The sequence below is a fragment of the Sorex araneus genome, chromosome 6, assembly GCF_027595985.1.
Source record: "Sorex araneus isolate mSorAra2 chromosome 6, mSorAra2.pri, whole genome shotgun sequence".
NCBI lineage: Eukaryota > Metazoa > Chordata > Mammalia > Eulipotyphla > Soricidae > Sorex > Sorex araneus.
Genome location: NC_073307.1, coordinates 55,720,572 through 55,737,138, shown reverse-complemented (window position 1 = coordinate 55,737,138; position 16,567 = coordinate 55,720,572). Strand labels below are relative to the sequence as shown.

At 40.4% G+C, this 16,567-nt stretch overlaps 1 long non-coding RNA gene and 7 pseudogenes across 7 annotated transcripts; all 8 read right to left on the bottom strand.

The window, feature by feature from the left end:
- Positions 1–278: 278 nt before the first annotated feature.
- On the bottom strand, positions 279–16,264 carry LOC129405746 (uncharacterized). 7 transcript variants are annotated; one of them, XR_008630749.1, is made up of 14 exons: positions 16,215–16,264; positions 15,490–15,610; positions 14,759–14,878; positions 14,028–14,147; positions 13,297–13,416; positions 11,058–11,185; positions 10,199–10,326; positions 9,668–9,810; positions 8,156–8,289; positions 7,470–7,652; positions 5,421–5,528; positions 4,735–4,868; positions 4,086–4,198; positions 279–3,262 (listed from the first exon to the last, which is right to left on the bottom strand). It is a non-coding gene; the product is annotated as an uncharacterized LOC129405746 (long non-coding RNA). The 7 variants fall into 7 exon arrangements; XR_008630751.1 differs by lacking the exon at positions 9,668–9,810 and having other exon boundaries at positions 5,421–5,524; XR_008630752.1 differs by lacking the exon at positions 9,668–9,810 and having other exon boundaries at positions 7,470–7,615.
- LOC129406273 (small nucleolar RNA SNORD116) lies at positions 9,958–10,058 on the bottom strand (annotated as a pseudogene).
- LOC129406267 (small nucleolar RNA SNORD116) lies at positions 10,820–10,920 on the bottom strand (annotated as a pseudogene).
- LOC129406262 (small nucleolar RNA SNORD116) lies at positions 13,046–13,146 on the bottom strand (annotated as a pseudogene).
- Positions 13,777–13,877, bottom strand: LOC129406260 (small nucleolar RNA SNORD116; annotated as a pseudogene).
- On the bottom strand, positions 14,508–14,608 carry LOC129406261 (small nucleolar RNA SNORD116; annotated as a pseudogene).
- LOC129406259 (small nucleolar RNA SNORD116) lies at positions 15,239–15,339 on the bottom strand (annotated as a pseudogene).
- LOC129406258 (small nucleolar RNA SNORD116) lies at positions 15,969–16,069 on the bottom strand (annotated as a pseudogene).
- Positions 16,265–16,567: the final 303 nt, after the last annotated feature.

The following is a 16,567-nucleotide window of genomic DNA, read 5'->3' as shown; positions in this document are numbered from 1 at the left end:
TATCATAGATTAAAGAAGAGGAGTTGAGTCACGCTTATAGGATTAAAAATGCCATTGCAGAAATAACCAAAACTGGAATGGAAATGGATGGTGCGTGAAACCAGTGAATAGACTAATAGTTTGTACAATGTCTTACTATATACCCTAGAATCCCTCTTGGATTGTTACTTTCAGAAGAAAATAAGTTATATCAGTCATAAATCAAAAAAACAATACCATATGAAAAATGAGAGCATTTTCTAGATAGTATTACTTCTATTCCAAAATACCAAAACAAATGCGTCAAAATGATTTCATTGGCATGTTCACTGAATTACTGTTATCAATGCTAGACCTTTTCAATTCATTCTATATCAGAACAGGAAAACCTCAAAAATCTTAAATTTATTTTTTAAAACAACCAGAAAGTGATAAAAACCATGACAATAGAAAATTACAGATGAATTTCAGTTAGTAGTATATGTGGAAAAATTCCAAATGAAATCAGACACTCAATTTTATAATAAGTATAAATAATAAACCCTTTAAATAAAGTTGTTCATTCCAGGAAAAAAGGAGCAATTTTAATAGTAGAAAATGAACGATTTCACAATGATAAGCATTTAAAGAATACAATTGCTTCTGAAAAACATTTGATTACATCTACCACCTGGGTTTGATTAAAATTTTTTAGAAAGATAATAAAAAGGATAATTTTATAATGATACATGAGATAAAAACTTTTAAAAAGCACTTTACATTCACAGTTGAGACCAACCATGTGAAAATGACTTACCAACCTGATTCTACAGCAGAGTCCTATACACCAAGATAATATGGTAAGCCAATGCATAAACTACCAATTTGCTCAATAACTCATCTTTGACATCTTACTCAGGCATCTTATTATTTGACAATTTGATACCCTAGAATCACATCAAGATCTTCACCATATTCTTTCAACCAAACTGAAAATATTGCATGAAATATTTTATTCATGCCTTATAAAAAAAAAACTACCTCACTAAAGACTCAAAACCCCTAATTTCCTATTTGAAACACTTATTAAAACTTATCCAAGTGGTAGTTTAATATAAATTTGGCTTTCCTTAATCATGACTCTTTCTGTAGGTCTTTTCTTGAAAATAGCAACAATATGCTGGTTAAACCAAAGAAGTGACTACTATTAGAATCTAAAACAGGGCCAGAGAGATAGTACAGGAGGTAAGGTACTTGCCTTATATGCAGTTGACCAAGTCAAATTCCAAACACCTTATGTGGTCCCCTAGCAAAATAAGGGGACATTCCCAAGCACAGAGCTAGGAATAACCCCTGAGCACCACAGATCTTACCGAACAAAAACCCTCTCAAATGAAACAAAGTATAACCTATCAACAAGGGTGAGGAAAATTTCCACAAATTTAAGTGTTCTAAAAGTGCCAGCGATATTTATCAGCATATCTACAATCTAGATCATTGGACAAATTATTAATATTAGTAAAGAACTGAGTATACATATCTTGAAAAAAATCTAAATCCTTAATCTCAAAGAAAATAAACTTTCATATAAAGAAATAAATGGCCAAGAAAATAAAACGAAAGACAAAATTAGCCCTATAAAATAATAACAATAAACAAAATTACTGAATTAAAGAGGACATACCTTATCCTTGGATAGGAAGACATAATATTAAAAACCAATTCTCCCCTAAATTGATTTATTAAAGTTGATGATACAGTTTAAACTGTAATTTCTTCCAATGAGAAGACATATGAGACAGGAGCAAAAGAGACATACAGACCCACAAAACAAAAATGGAGCTAGTCACAGATGAAAATACAGCATATGTGCAAATGGCATTACAGATTAATGGGCAATTATTAGCAAATAATAGCAAGTAATGGCAAATAAGTAGGCAACTTTAAGATTTAAAATAAAAAAATACTTGTGATTTAAAATTTTGAATTAAAAAACATAAAAGAATTAGAAGTTAACACAGGTGAAGAGTTTTATGGAATCAGTATAATTATCTTTCCAAAATGACACGAAAATCAGAAGCCATAGAAGCAGACATGGTTATAGACATATCACAATCATACACATTATTATAACAAAAACAAGTTTAAAGCGTATAAAAAATCTGTAATTCTTGACAATTCAAAGCCTAATATCCTAATAATAAATGAATTCTTCCAAATGAGGAAGATACTAAAACCCCCTCCATATCAAAATCAGACAAAAAGAGAAAAATAAAAAATACAGATGGTTAATAAACATGAAAAAATGATCAAACTCAAAAAAAAAAGAAATACAGTTTAAGACAATAGTTTGGGCTATCACATCTCAAAAGACTTTAAATATGTATAAAATTCATTATAAGTTCATGGGAAAACTGGCAATATCAGTCGTTGCCATTTGAGGATAAAGATTTTACACATTAAAATCCTGTAATAATTTTTACAATTTGAAAATTGTGTATATGCTTAATCTTACTGTTTCACCTAAGTAGTTTATTGTAATATAGTAAGCAAGATAAAATTAATAATATATAGGGATGCTCACTGCATAGAAATTTAGTGTTAACAAGTATTTATGATTGAGAAATGCTTAAAACATGTAATTGCTCATTAATAAAACAGTCATGCAACCATTCAACTAATGACATAAATTACTAAGTTTGAAAAGGGAATTAAAATGTTTAATTAAAATATTTTTCATTAGAAGGTATATGATATGACTCCACGTCAACAAACTCCTCCAAATATTTCATGCGTGCCATCTATCCACATAAAGAAAGCACACACTTTTTATTAGAGGAAAAGTGGTACTGAAATTTGAGAGGGAGGAGGGCACATAATTTAAATATAAAATTTCTAGATATGCTTTCAATTTTGAAAAATATGCAGTTTCTTTTTAATAAATTCTACTTTTAAATTTACCATGTGTCAAACGAAAATGATAGATGCATATTTTATGGAAGCACTGAGCAATTCCACCATTTTGAGTTTCTTGTGCAATTCTAATTCCTCTACTGAGACTTCCAGGATTGAGTCAAGGAGCAGCAAGGGAAACAGTCACCATGCCCAAATTAAAGTCTCATCGATGATATCCCAACATGAGCATTTCTCAGTTAAGCATTTCTTATCTGCAGGAGGTGTCCACTGCAACACAGGAAGGGGAGGAGTCTCCATGCAGGAGGAAGCGGTGTCATTGTGTTAGTGAAGCTGGTGGTAGAGATAATGGCACTCACAGTAAACATCCACCACGTGTAGTGGGCATCACCTGCAGGGAATAGTGGGGGAAAATTACAGGAATGAGGAACACCATTCCTAAGAAGCCTGGCAGTGGCAAAAGAAGCTTTGTGCACTCTTTTGCTATACATGCTACAAGAAATCTAGCTGGAGTACATAAGGGGAAATCCACATTAATATTTATCTTATTTTGGTTTTGAGGCCACATTCAGCTGTGCTCAGGGCTCATTTCCTAGTACTGCACTCAGGGATCAGTACTGGCAAGTTCAGAGACCATATATGGTGCTGGGGATTGAACATAAGTCACAGAGTGCAAGGAAAGCACCCTGTATACTGTACTGTCACTTCAGCCCTCCCACCACATAAAATATATATTTTGAAGATGCCAAGACCATGTTATGACCAAAATAAGGAATTCATAAAAATCAATGATGATCAACACTGATGCTATTTATCACCTTTTCAGGGCAGAAAGGCCATCAATGGACATCTCTGTTTATCCTACAGAGACATGGTATCCCCCCTCTATTTTGTTCCGTAAAGTTATGGTCAATTCACTCAGTTAATGATTGACTGAAAGTCCACTATATCTCCAATATATATCAATTTGCTGATAATGTAATGGATCAATTCAATAAGAAATTAAGTTTTTATTGGATAAGAAAAAAATTTCATATTAGCAGTAAGTGTAGAAAAACCTAGAATATAAGAAAGGCTGTATTTCAACTTATCAAAGCATCACATGGAGTCAGTTAAAACAGAACAAACTCATCAATCTTCAGAAAATTAACATCTAATTTTCTATCTGCACACTGTTTCTCGTGTAAGGCAGGACTTTTTTGGAAAATACTTACCATCAGAGGTAGCCCTGGGACACAAAGAGGCAAAAATTTCTCCGCTTTAAGAATCTTGTTCATGAGATTTACTAGTATTATCCACTCCTAAAGAATTTCAAAGAAGTCAACATCTGAGAGAAAAAGAAAATAAGAATAAATACATCTATTGAAAAGAGAAGAACAAGATATCAGAGACATCCTTTTGTACAATTTCAACATTAATAGGAATTCCTGGATACTATTTTATATATGCCTCTTTTTATCATTCATCTTTTTCTCTGTCATTGGCCAGGGTTTATTACAAGATCAGTCAAAACAGTCTTGTTCATCTATTCCAAATATATTGTGTATACTCAGTATCTGAGACCCTAGAAGTTTTTCATGCAATTTAGCTGCCACCAAATATCATTAAGCATAGAAAGAACAAGTCATTTGCTATAAAGATAGGTACAAGGTAAAAGGTTGCTTTGCCTTGTATAAAGTCGACCCAAGTTTGACTCCTGGTATCCTACATGGTCCCTAATACAGCGTGAGAAGTTATCCCTAGCACTGCAAGATATGGCCTAAAAACCAAAATAGATATAGCCCAAACCACACCTATACCTTGTGTATATCCAGGCCCTTCTGAGACAAACATGCGCTACCCTGCTCTTATAATGAGTAATACCTGTAAAAGTGTACAAGTAGGATAAGAGCACCACCGACTGAGAAGCACGGTGTCAGTTTATGATTTGAATTCAGAATTCAAGAATACAGATAAAGGCATCAGCAGATTCCTTTCACTTTAGGTTTTATTATCATCTGACAAGAAAAAGAGAAGAAACACTTCTAAGAGGAAAGTATAAGCTATCATATGCAAATAAAAATCATATAAATCATAAATCATATATACAAACACATACACCTGTAATCTAATGTAATGACAAACGTGGGTATCCTGTATTCTACACAGAAAAACCCAGACTACATGCTTTTGGGGTCCTATGCACACACTTCAGACATGCAATGAACTGCCCTCTCTCAGAGCCAATGGACATAGAGTGGACATTGAGCTAAAAATCATGTTGACAAAAATTCTTTTAGCCCAATATTATGCCAGTTTATGATCTTTCTGATGAATATAAGTAGAACATACATTTTTCTATGCCAATTGGAGTGTTCTATGTATATGTCATGTTGGTTGACAAGAAATTACAAACTAAAGAGTTTGTTTTCACTAAATATCTCATTTCTTCAATATGTCTGTTTCTGCTTTCTGTAATTGGAAGCAATGTTGTTAGGTGAAGACATATTTCTAACTGGTATATGTTCCATATTATCAAAGAAGGAATAAGAACATAGAGATATGCTTACCAATTTAAGAATTACCACTGGCCCATGAGGACAGTCTTTTAGTCACGTCAGTTCTCAAGAGGAAGGAATAAACATTTTCATACAAATACTGAGCTTTGTTCCTGCTATCTGAAACAAATATAAAACGATGAGAAATAAGTCATTTTTAAGTAGCCTCCTGAAACAAAAAAAGAGTTCAATAAAATACTTTACAGTTAGAAGCTAGTGAAATTTCTAAAATGTTTCTAATGTTAATCCAACAAAATTGCTATTTTTTACTTAAATCAGAGCAAGCACTGTCTGATATTTTCTGCCAGATAAACCGAATATGGAAATTCTTTAAATATGTTTAAAATTTCGAAAAAATGTTGGGCTTCTGTATTTAAACAATGCACATTCAATCTCAATATTCTTTTCTTTAACCAAGATATCTCAATGGATTCAGAAGAAGGAAATCACGAGACATGGTAGGTAATAAAAATAGTTTAATGATTACTCCTGGTCTTACCCTGATTTGCAACATCTGCATGAATCCATCATTCAACTGTCTAGAAAGTCATTCTGAGTGACAATAAAAAAAAACCTTGTACAATTTCCCAGAAATGTTGCAATTCATACAAACAAGCCAGAGATTATGTTCTACTTGATCCCTCACTTTGTGGTCATAACAGCGAGGCAGAATGCCTTCAGGAATACGAAGTACAGAATGCTACTAGATTATTGGGTGTGGAGAGATTTCTGGCAGACATGAAACCACAGGACGCTTCCCCTTGTACTGTCAGACCACAGCAATGAGCACTCAGATAAAAATACCACTCAGCCGGTGGAATATGAGCACTGGTGAAGTGATAGGTATTCGAGCATTGTATAACTGAGATTTAAACCTGAAAACTTTGTAACTTTGTAACTTTCCACAATAAAAAATTAAAAAAAAATACCATTCAACACTCACAAACTTCCCTCTGCCCCAAAGCTGAGGAATATCTTTGACCTTCCCAAACTAACTCTGTATAAGGCATTTGCAGGAAGACTGAAGATTTGAATAAAAGATCACACTAAAATCCTGATACTCTAATTGAAAAGATTGGAAATATTAGTAAAACATCAAAACAATTTAAATTAATAATGCATGAGATAGTAATGTAGGATTGAAGACAACCTATTCTAAGTAGTGCTGAAAAATATTCTCATAGGTAAAATGCAAAAAATATTTATTTAAAAATTAAATGAAATTGATGGAGAAGATTAGCATTAAAATAAAATTTATGGATAGACAGATACGAAAATTGAACTCTCCTCTGATAAAATGACAAATTAAACAAAATATGTACTTTTAGTTCAAATGAAGGGACCACAAAACAGTCTAATTATATCCTAGAACAAAAATCAAACAACAAAGGAACCCTAAAAAGGCTGACTTTTTTTGGCTTTTTGGGTCACACCCGGCAATGATCAGGACTGACTTCTGGCTCTGCATGCAGGAATCACTCCAGGCAGTGCTCGGGGGACCATATGGGATGCTGGGAATTGAACCCAGGTCAGCTGCGTGCAAGGCAAAAGCCCTATCCACTGTACTATTGCTCAAAAAAATGCCTGGCTTTGAGCATTAAAAGAAGTCCTGAAATATTTGACCCCTGGATCTTGGAAAGAAGACCCTGAGGAAATAAAAAATGATCATGACTAGGGTGAGTCTAAATCACAAATTATATTCCAGAAATGTATAAGATACAAAAGCATACAAATACACTCAAAAACACATTTCTTATAAGTAAAAAAACTGTGAATTATACAAAATGAAACAATCACACATTGCTAGATTTAAAAAAAAAAATCATTCCCAACAATAAAACTAAAGGTAAACAAAACATTCATTAAAGACCATTCCATTTTCAAACACTGGAAAATACATTACAAAACAACAAAATAACATGGGAAACCCAGGTGAGTGAATACCTAATGTGTTCCCTTGATTCTTGTTTAATATTATCCTACACATTTTATACATCCTACAATACTACCATATACATCCAAGTCATTTAACCTCTTGTAACACCAAAAAGAGCAACTAACCTGGGCACCAGTTGGTATCACTGTATCACTGTCATCCCGTTGCTCATCGATTTGCTTGAGTGGGCACCAGTAACGTCTCCATTGTGAGACTTGTTGTTACTGTCTTTGGCTTATCAGATACGCCACGGGTAGCTTGCCAGGCTCTGCTGTGGGGGCAAGATACTCTCAGTAGCTTGCCGGGCTCTCCAAGAGGAACAGAGGAATCGAACCTGGGTCAGCCACATGTAAGGCAAACAACCTGCTGCTGTGCTATCGCGCCAGTTGGTATACAAATAAATATTAAGCTGAGGATGGACGACTCATAGAGTGAGGTCTGGTCTAAAATGCCAGAGGAGTTAAAACCACCAAATATAAGGGTGTATAAAACTAGAAGAAGATACAGGACACTATTTCCAAAACATACAATTGCTATAATTGAAGCACAATGATATCACAAGACAAGAATATTGGTTGTATGAGTGAAAAGCAATGAAGCAAACAATTCACATAGAACATTCAGCTCATAGTTCATGAGCTCTGAGCCTTCAAGCAACAGACCACTCAGCCACAGAGGGAGACTCTGAGACTGTCTCCATAGAGGAAGTCGGACATTACCTGGCCTTCGAAAAGTGGTCCTCTAACTACCCAGCAAGACATACAAAAGTAGAGAAAAGTGAATGGCATCTAAGAAAGAAGAGATGCCTTACCTTCCAGAAGAGACTGAAGTCATACAAGAGCATACCAGCAGATGATTGGGCCAGGTCTCACATGGGGGGTCTCCAATAGAGTGATGCCAGGACACTCTTCCTACTGCATGGCAAGACTAGCAGGAAAACACCACCTAAGCAGTGTACACAAAATACAAAATGTATGAGAAGCTGTATGGGAACAAAGCTGAGATCACAGGCACAAAATCATCATAGGCAGGGTAGGCACTAGCTCTGGCTAACCAGACCACTAAAGTTGAACACCAGGCATGGGGACAGCATTAGTAGGCGGACTGCACGAAAAAAGTACATGTCCTGGTATGGATGTATTTGTGAGAGAAATCCAGTCTCTGAGTGACCATCAGCACCTTCACCAGCACACTCTGAGTTATGTTTACCTGCTACTGCCCTGCTTGCACACTGCAGGAGGCTAATATTCAACTTCTCAGTTTCAGGGTGCCACTGCTCACAACCTAGAAGCAAGACACACTTTATCTCCCTTCAACTGGACTCCAAGCTTTACACACCAAGACAAATTTCAGTACACTTATGCCATGAACAGCTACTTGTGCAGTAGAAGCAGTGTCCAGAGGCCACTGGGAATTAGAGATGGTCAGCTTCACTCTACTGCACACTGGTCAATTTGCAGCACCTTCACATTGAGAGTCAGGGGCCTAGCCATGGGGTTGGGGGAAATTGCCTGGCACCAAGACACAGTGCTCTCAATAAACCAACAGGAAGGCCCAGGGCACACTTGTGTTTGGCTATCATGCTTCATGAACAACCCAAGGGATGCTGTAGGCATGAACCTCAACAGACACATGCAAGAACATACAAAGGAACTAAGGGGAGTATGTCCATCAGGATGAGCTAACATTCTGTTGGACAGCTTCAATTCTCAGGGCAAGATTCCCCAAAGCAAGCAGGCTCCAGGAATATATATCCTACATACAGGGGCCAACAAAAGTGTGTGAGGACCAGACCTCAAAATTGTTATATGGCCTAGATTCTTTGCATGCCACAAGGAGGGAGATCTATGTGGCCAGGGATCATTCCAAGAGATCCCTCCTCCTCTGATATCAATAGCAGCCCATCAAGAAATTGCAACGTTGGGCCGGAGCGATAGCACAGCGGGTAGGGAGTTTGCCTTGCACGCGGCCAACCCGGGTTCGATCCCCGGCATCCCATATGGTCCCCCAAGCACCGCCAGGAGTAATTCCTGAGTGCAAAGCCAGGAGTAACCCCTGAGCATCGCTGGGTGTGACCCAAAAAAAAAGAAATTGCAACGTGATAAAGCAAAATCTTTCAACTCCAGGATGCACCAACTGTACCCATGTGTGCCCCTGCCAACCAAGTGCAGCAAGTCATCTAGGGCCTGCTTAGAGAAAAATGCTAAGGTACCTCTTAAAACCACATGATAGGTTCACACGAGTATTCAATGACACAATGACTAGGCAGTGACAACAGTCAACTAGGTAGGGACATGGCACATGCTTCAAAATAAACACTCACCAGGTCTCCTACTTCCAGTCCCATCTCCTCAACCCTCAACTGCAGGAAACACTAATCACAGCATAAGGAAAGAAAGACTCTGTGTCTCCAAGGATAAGATGCCACACCACTGTCTAAAAAGGAGTGACAACAAACGGCCCCACCTGTGAAACAAAAGCCCTAGATGTGGATGTCACTTTGCCTATTATGTGGAGACTAGAGGTGACAACACATGCAATACATGCAAATGACCAAATGACCAAGGGGGAAGTTGTCCCTCAGGTCTACTGTCCCTGTGGCAGAAATGTGCTGGACCTCAGAGACGATGAGAACGGCGGTGGTGGAGGTTCTCACTCATTTTGTTCAGGTTTTCCAAGGAATGCATAGAGTTAGGGGTACTCATCATCGATCCGAGCACAGTGGGGAGGCTGCCTCACAAAAAGAGCTGGCCTAGCACAGTAATTCATGGCTAAAAGGAAGGGGTACTCGTGCACCCTTCAAGACAGTCAAAGGACAAACAGGGATGGCATATTGGAGGCATGAACAGCTTACCTCCCAGAAGTAACTGCGGGAACCACAACAGCATGGTCCAACTCAACCAGACTATCCTGCTGGTCTCAAGACTGGTGATGACAAGAAGCTCATTTTGGTGCAATGGGAGTGTGGTTGGCAAATTCCACCTGAGCAATGTATATAAAAAGCATAACACATGAGAAAATGCCCAGAGAACAGATATTCAAGACTGAAACCAAAGGATACCTCTCGGTAGGCCCATATTTGCCCTCTGAAACAATCAGCAATAAACTAGGACAGCAGGCCTGAGAGGCAATATAGGAATAAGCAGGACTTTGAAAAAAATCTCATGTCACTCTATTAATGTGACTGGGTAACAAATAACACCTTCCCCAGCACCCAGTCTATTAAGTCCACCCAATCCCACCCTACATTTGGACAGGAGGATATCACAGCCTCACATTCCAGAGCCCAATAATCATCTTCTAAGAGAACTCCGGGTGCCTAGGAGTCATTGTGCTCACAGTGCCTGCTGAAATCAAAGTCCTCGGTCTTAAGGCCTGGGACCCCTAATGTGGAGGTTCTAAGTGATGGTGCATGAGTCTGAAAAAGGGGGAAACTGTCCCTCATGCATACCATCCCTTTGGCAGACTATGTGATGGACCTCAGAAACGATGAGAACGGCGGTGGTGTGAGTTCTCACTCATTTTGTTCAGGTTTTCCAAGGAATGTATTGAGTTATGGGTACTCATCATTGATCCATGCACAAGAGGGTGCCTAAAGGAGGCAGCTGGCCTGGGCCAGTAGTACATGACTGTGGGGGATGAATCCTCAAGCACTCAAGAGGGACAAAAGGAAAAACAGAGTGGATGGCCTATTGAATGCATAAACAGCTTACCGTCAGGAAGTGTTCATGGATACTAGAGTACTCTGGCCCAACATGACCTGGCTATTTCTTTGACATCTACTCAGGAAACAATAGGAGGTTCTTTTTGGTAGGTGACAAGACTGACAGGAAACCTTCACCTGAGCAATGTACAGAAAAATAAAATGGATGAGAATGCGGATGCAAAACAAGCATGAGAAACCACAGCCACAGGATCCCAGGAAAGGACTGGTAGGTATTTGATTTGATTTCATAAATTATCATGCCGCAGAGTAGCATGGCAGGCATGAGAGACATCAAATGTATAGGCGGTGCTAGAATAAGTGCACGCCCCAGTGTGTGCATGTGTGTGGGGATTATGTATGTCTAGAAATTACCAGCACCTTCCCTGACTCCTTCTGCGACTACTTTACCAGCTGCTTGTTCACTGCAGGAGACCACAGCCTTCCACTGCAAAAGCCCAATTTTCAACTTCAAAGTCAATTCCAGAATGCACAAGAGCCACTTGGCTCATAGCAATTGCTGCCCTGAAAGCACGGCATACTCTATCTCCCTTAAGCTGAGGCAAATGCACCAGGAATCAAGATACCAAAACAAATTCTAGCACATAAAAAACTATGGGCAGTTGCTTACAATGTGAAAGCAATCACTGGGGTGCCACTGTCAAGCAAGAGGAATGGAGGCAGTTAGCTCTGCTCTCCAACAAAATGCTGTAGTTCACACACCTTCATGTTGGCGAGGAGTGTTTCCAAGAACTGTGCCGGGGGCACTAAGGGATCTTTCTGGGAACTGAGGTATAGTGTTCTCAGAGTATCTCAAAGTAACAAATGGGCTGGAATGGTGGTTTTCCTTGGCCATGTTTTTCAGGAAAATTTAAGGGATGCCATGGGAGTAAACCTGAACAGATATAGACATGGACACAGAGGTACTAGTGGATTACAAGACAGGGATGAACAAAAACACTTCAAAACATTCAATTCCCAGGGCTGGAGTGAAAGTACAGTGGGTAGGGCATTTGCCTTGCACACGACTGACCCAGGTTCAATTCCCATCATCCCAGACTGTCAAAGGAGCACTGCCAGTTTTAATTCCTGATTACAGGAGCCAGGAGTAACCCCTGTGCATCGCCGGGTGTGACCCTAAAAGTAAAAAAATATAAACAAAATAAAATGTTTAAAAAACCCCAAAATAATCCATTCCCAAATCAACAATAGCCCAAGACACAAGAGATCCAGATGCTTCAGGGGACTCTCAATATCCCAATGCTGGGAGAGAAAATAAGGAAAGAAAGCATGAGCAAGAGGCCCAGTCTCTAAACTGTTCTGTTGCTTAGATTCTTTGCACAGCATGAAGGAGGACGTTCTCCTGGGCTAGGGGTCACTGCTGGAGACCTTCCTAGATGTAAAACAAGCCCATGCCCCAAAGATTCAAGAACCCAGTATCAATGACTTTTCTTCACAGGTACATAGAACTCTTGTCACTGCTGTACTTGATCACATAGTACATGTGATAGCAAGCAACCGGGCTCAGAAAAGGACGTAGATTACTTAACATCCCAGCAATTCTGGGGGAAAAATAACCTTCACAACCATGAAGAAACCAGTAGAGCCTAAGATAAATGGATATTCTTTGATTGCATATTTTGTGATATGGACCAGAATGGCTGGCAAAGAGGCTAAGCCACCACAATGCCTCGAGGCATCACAGGCAATCATCCACTTGTCATACATGCTAAGGACCTCTCAGTTCACACCAAAAGCAGGAAAAATCCTTTACCTTCACACCTCCCCTTAAGAGCTTGGACAAAAGGGGCAAGAATGCACAGATCAAAGCGAGACACAATGAAGTATATTCAACCACACCTGATGAAATAAAAGTACTGTGCCAGGTAAGGCGGAGGGTGGAGGAGAAATGAAACTGAGACTTAAGAGGAGAAGAGTGCCTTTGACCATAAAGAAGCTGTTGCTCATGCCTACCAATCCTGGGGCAGACCACATGCTGGACCTCAGATACGATGAGAACGGCGGTGGTGTGAGTTCTCACTCATTTTGTTCAGGTTTTCCAAGGAATGCATAGAGTTAAGGGTACTCATCATCGATCCGAGCACAGTGGAGAGGCAGCCTCACATAAGCAGCTTGTGCCTCACACAAGTAGCTACCCTGGCCAATTAATGCATGGCCAAGAGGAAGGGTCCAAGACCAGTGATAACGCATACCAGATGGCCTATTGTAAGCATAAGAAGCTTGCTTACTGGAAGGGTCTGTGTTCAAGAGCTCTCGGGTCCAAAATGACATGGTATATCATCAATCTCCACGTTGGGGAAACAGGAAGCCTTTCTTAGAACATTCCAAGCCTGGCAGGCAAACTCCACCTGAGCAGGGTACACAAAACACAGGATGCATGAGAGATTTCCCGGAGACCAGGCAGAAGAGATCACAATCAAAGGATACTCTTTTGCCTGCCCTGGCATCTTCCTGATTTCACAAACCAGTAGCCATAAATTGGACAGCAGGCATGGGACACAGTACAAGACTAGGAATGACTACAGAAAAGAACAAATGACCCTGTAAGGGTTATGATACTTAAATCCTACATGGAAAACATAATCCAGGGCCTGGAAGGGCCAAGTGCCCTCAGACTCCTCAAACAAAGGTCCTGGATGGTGCTGCATGTCATTAACCAAGGTAAACATGCCTTTTCAGCCTACCATTTGTGAGGCTCACCACGTGCTGGACCTCAGATACGATGAGAACGGCGGTGGTGTGAGTTCTCACTCATTTTGTTCAGGTTTTCCAAGGAATGCATAGAGTTAGGGGTATTCATCATCGATCCAAGCACAGTGGAGAGGCTGCCTCACATAAGCAGCTTGTGCCTCACACAAGTAGCTACCCTGGCCAATTAATGCATGGCCAAGAGGAAGGGTCCAAGACCAGTGATAACGCATACCAGATGGCCTATTGTAAGCATAAGAAGCTTGCTTACTGGAAGGGTCTGTGTTCAAGAGCTCTCGGGTCCAAAATGACATGGTATATCATCAATCTCCACGTTGGGGAAACAGGAAGCCTTTCTTAGAACATTCCAAGCCTGGCAGGCAAACTCCACCTGAGCAGGGTACACAAAACACAGGATGCATGAGAGATTTCCCGGAGACCAGGCAGAAGAGATCACAATCAAAGGATACTCTTTTGCCTGCCTTGGCATCTTCCTGATTTCACAAACCAGTAGCCATAAATTGGACAGCAGGCATGGGACACAGTACAAGACTAGGAATGACTACAGAAAAGAACAAATGACCCTGTTAGGGTTATGATACTTAAATCCTACATGGAAAACATAATCCAGGGCCTGGAAAGGCCAAGTGCCCTCAGACTCCTCAAACAAAGGTCCTGGATGGTGCTGCATGACATTAACCAAGGTAAACATGCCTTTTCGGCCTACCATTTGTGAGGTTCACCACGTGCTGGACCTCAGATACGATGAGAACGGCGGTGGTGTGAGTTCTCACTCATTTTGTTCAGGTTTTCCAAGGAATGCATAGAGTTAAGGGTACTCATCATCGATCCGAGCACAGTGGAGAGGCAGCCTCACATAAGCAGCTTGTGCCTCACACAAGTAGCTACCCTGGCCAATTAATGCATGGCCAAGAGGAAGGGTCCAAGACCAGTGATAACGCATACCAGATGGCCTATTGTAAGCATAAGAAGCTTGCTTACTGGAAGGGTCTGTGTTCAAGAGCTCTCGGGTCCAAAATGACATGGTATATCATCAATCTCCACGTTGGGGAAACAGGAAGCCTTTCTTAGAACATTCCAAGCCTGGCAGGCAAACTCCACCTGAGCAGGGTACACAAAACACAGGATGCATGAGAGATTTCCCGGAGACCAGGCAGAAGAGATCACAATCAAAGGATACTCTTTTGCCTGCCCTGGCATCTTCCTGATTTCACAAACCAGTAGCCATAAATTGGACAGCAGGCATGGGACACAGTACAAGACTAGGAATGACTACAGAAAAGAACAAATGACCCTGTAAGGGTTATGATACTTAAATCCTACATGGAAAACATAATCCAGGGCCTGGAAGGGCCAAGTGCCCTCAGACTCCTCAAACAAAGGTCCTGGATGGTGCTGCATGTCATTAACCAAGGTAAACATGCCTTTTCAGCCTACCATTTGTGAGGCTCACCACGTGCTGGACCTCAGATACGATGAGAACGGCGGTGGTGTGAGTTCTCACTCATTTTGTTCAGGTTTTCCAAGGAATGCATAGAGTTAGGGGTATTCATCATCGATCCAAGCACAGTGGAGAGGCTGCCTCACATAAGCAGCTAAAGCCTCACACAAGTAGCTACCCTGGCCAATTAATGCATGGCCAAGAGGAAGGTTCCAAGACCAGTGATAAAGCATACCAGATGGCCTATTGTAAGCATAAGAAGCTTGCTTACTGGAAGGGTCTGTGTTCAAGAGCTCTCGGGTCCATAATGACATGGTATATCATCAATCTCCACGTTGGGGACAACAGGAAGCCTTTCTTAGAACATTCCAAGCCTGGCAGGCAAACTCCACCTGAGCAGGGTACACAAAACACAGGATGCATGAGAGATTTCCCGGAGACCAGGCAGAAGAGATCACAATCAAAGGATACTCTTTTGCCCTCCCTGGCATCTTCCTGATTTCACAAACCAGTAACCATAAATTGGACAGCAGGCATGGGACACAGTACAAGACTAGGAATGACTACAGAAAAGAACAAATGACCCTGTAAGGGTTATGATACTTAAATCCTACATGGAAAACTAATCCAGGGCCTGGAAAGGCCAAGTGCCGTCAGACTCCTCAAACAAAGGTCTTGGATGGTCTGCATGACATTAACCAAGGTAAACATGCCTTTTCAGCCTACCATTTGTGAGGCTCACCACGTGCTGGACCTCAGATACGATGAGAACGGCGGTGGTGTGAGTTCTCACTCATTTTGTTCAGGTTTTCCAAGGAATGCATAGAGTTAGGGGTATTCATCATCGATCCAAGCACAATGGAGAGGTGACTCACATAATCAGCTTGTGCCTCACACAAGTAGCTACTCTGGCTGATTAATGCATAGCCCAAAGGGTCCAAGATCAGTGATAAAGCATACCAGATGGCCTATTGTAAGCATAAGAAGCTTGCTTACTGGAAGGGTCTGTGTTCAAGAGCTCTCGGGTCCAAAATGACATGGTATATCATCAATCTCCACATTGGAAACAGGAAGCCTTTCTTAGAACATTCCAAGCCTGGCAGGCAAACTCCACCTGAGCAGGGTACACAAAACACAGGATGCATGAGAGATTTCCCGGAGACCAGGCAGAAGAGATCACAATCAAAGGATACTCTTTTGCCCTCCCTGGCATCTTCCTGATTTCACAAACCAGTAACCATAAATTGGACAGCAGGCATGGGACACAGTACAAGACTAGGAATGACTACAGAAAAGAACAAATGACCCTGTAAGGGTTATGATACTTAAATCCTACATGGAAAACTAAT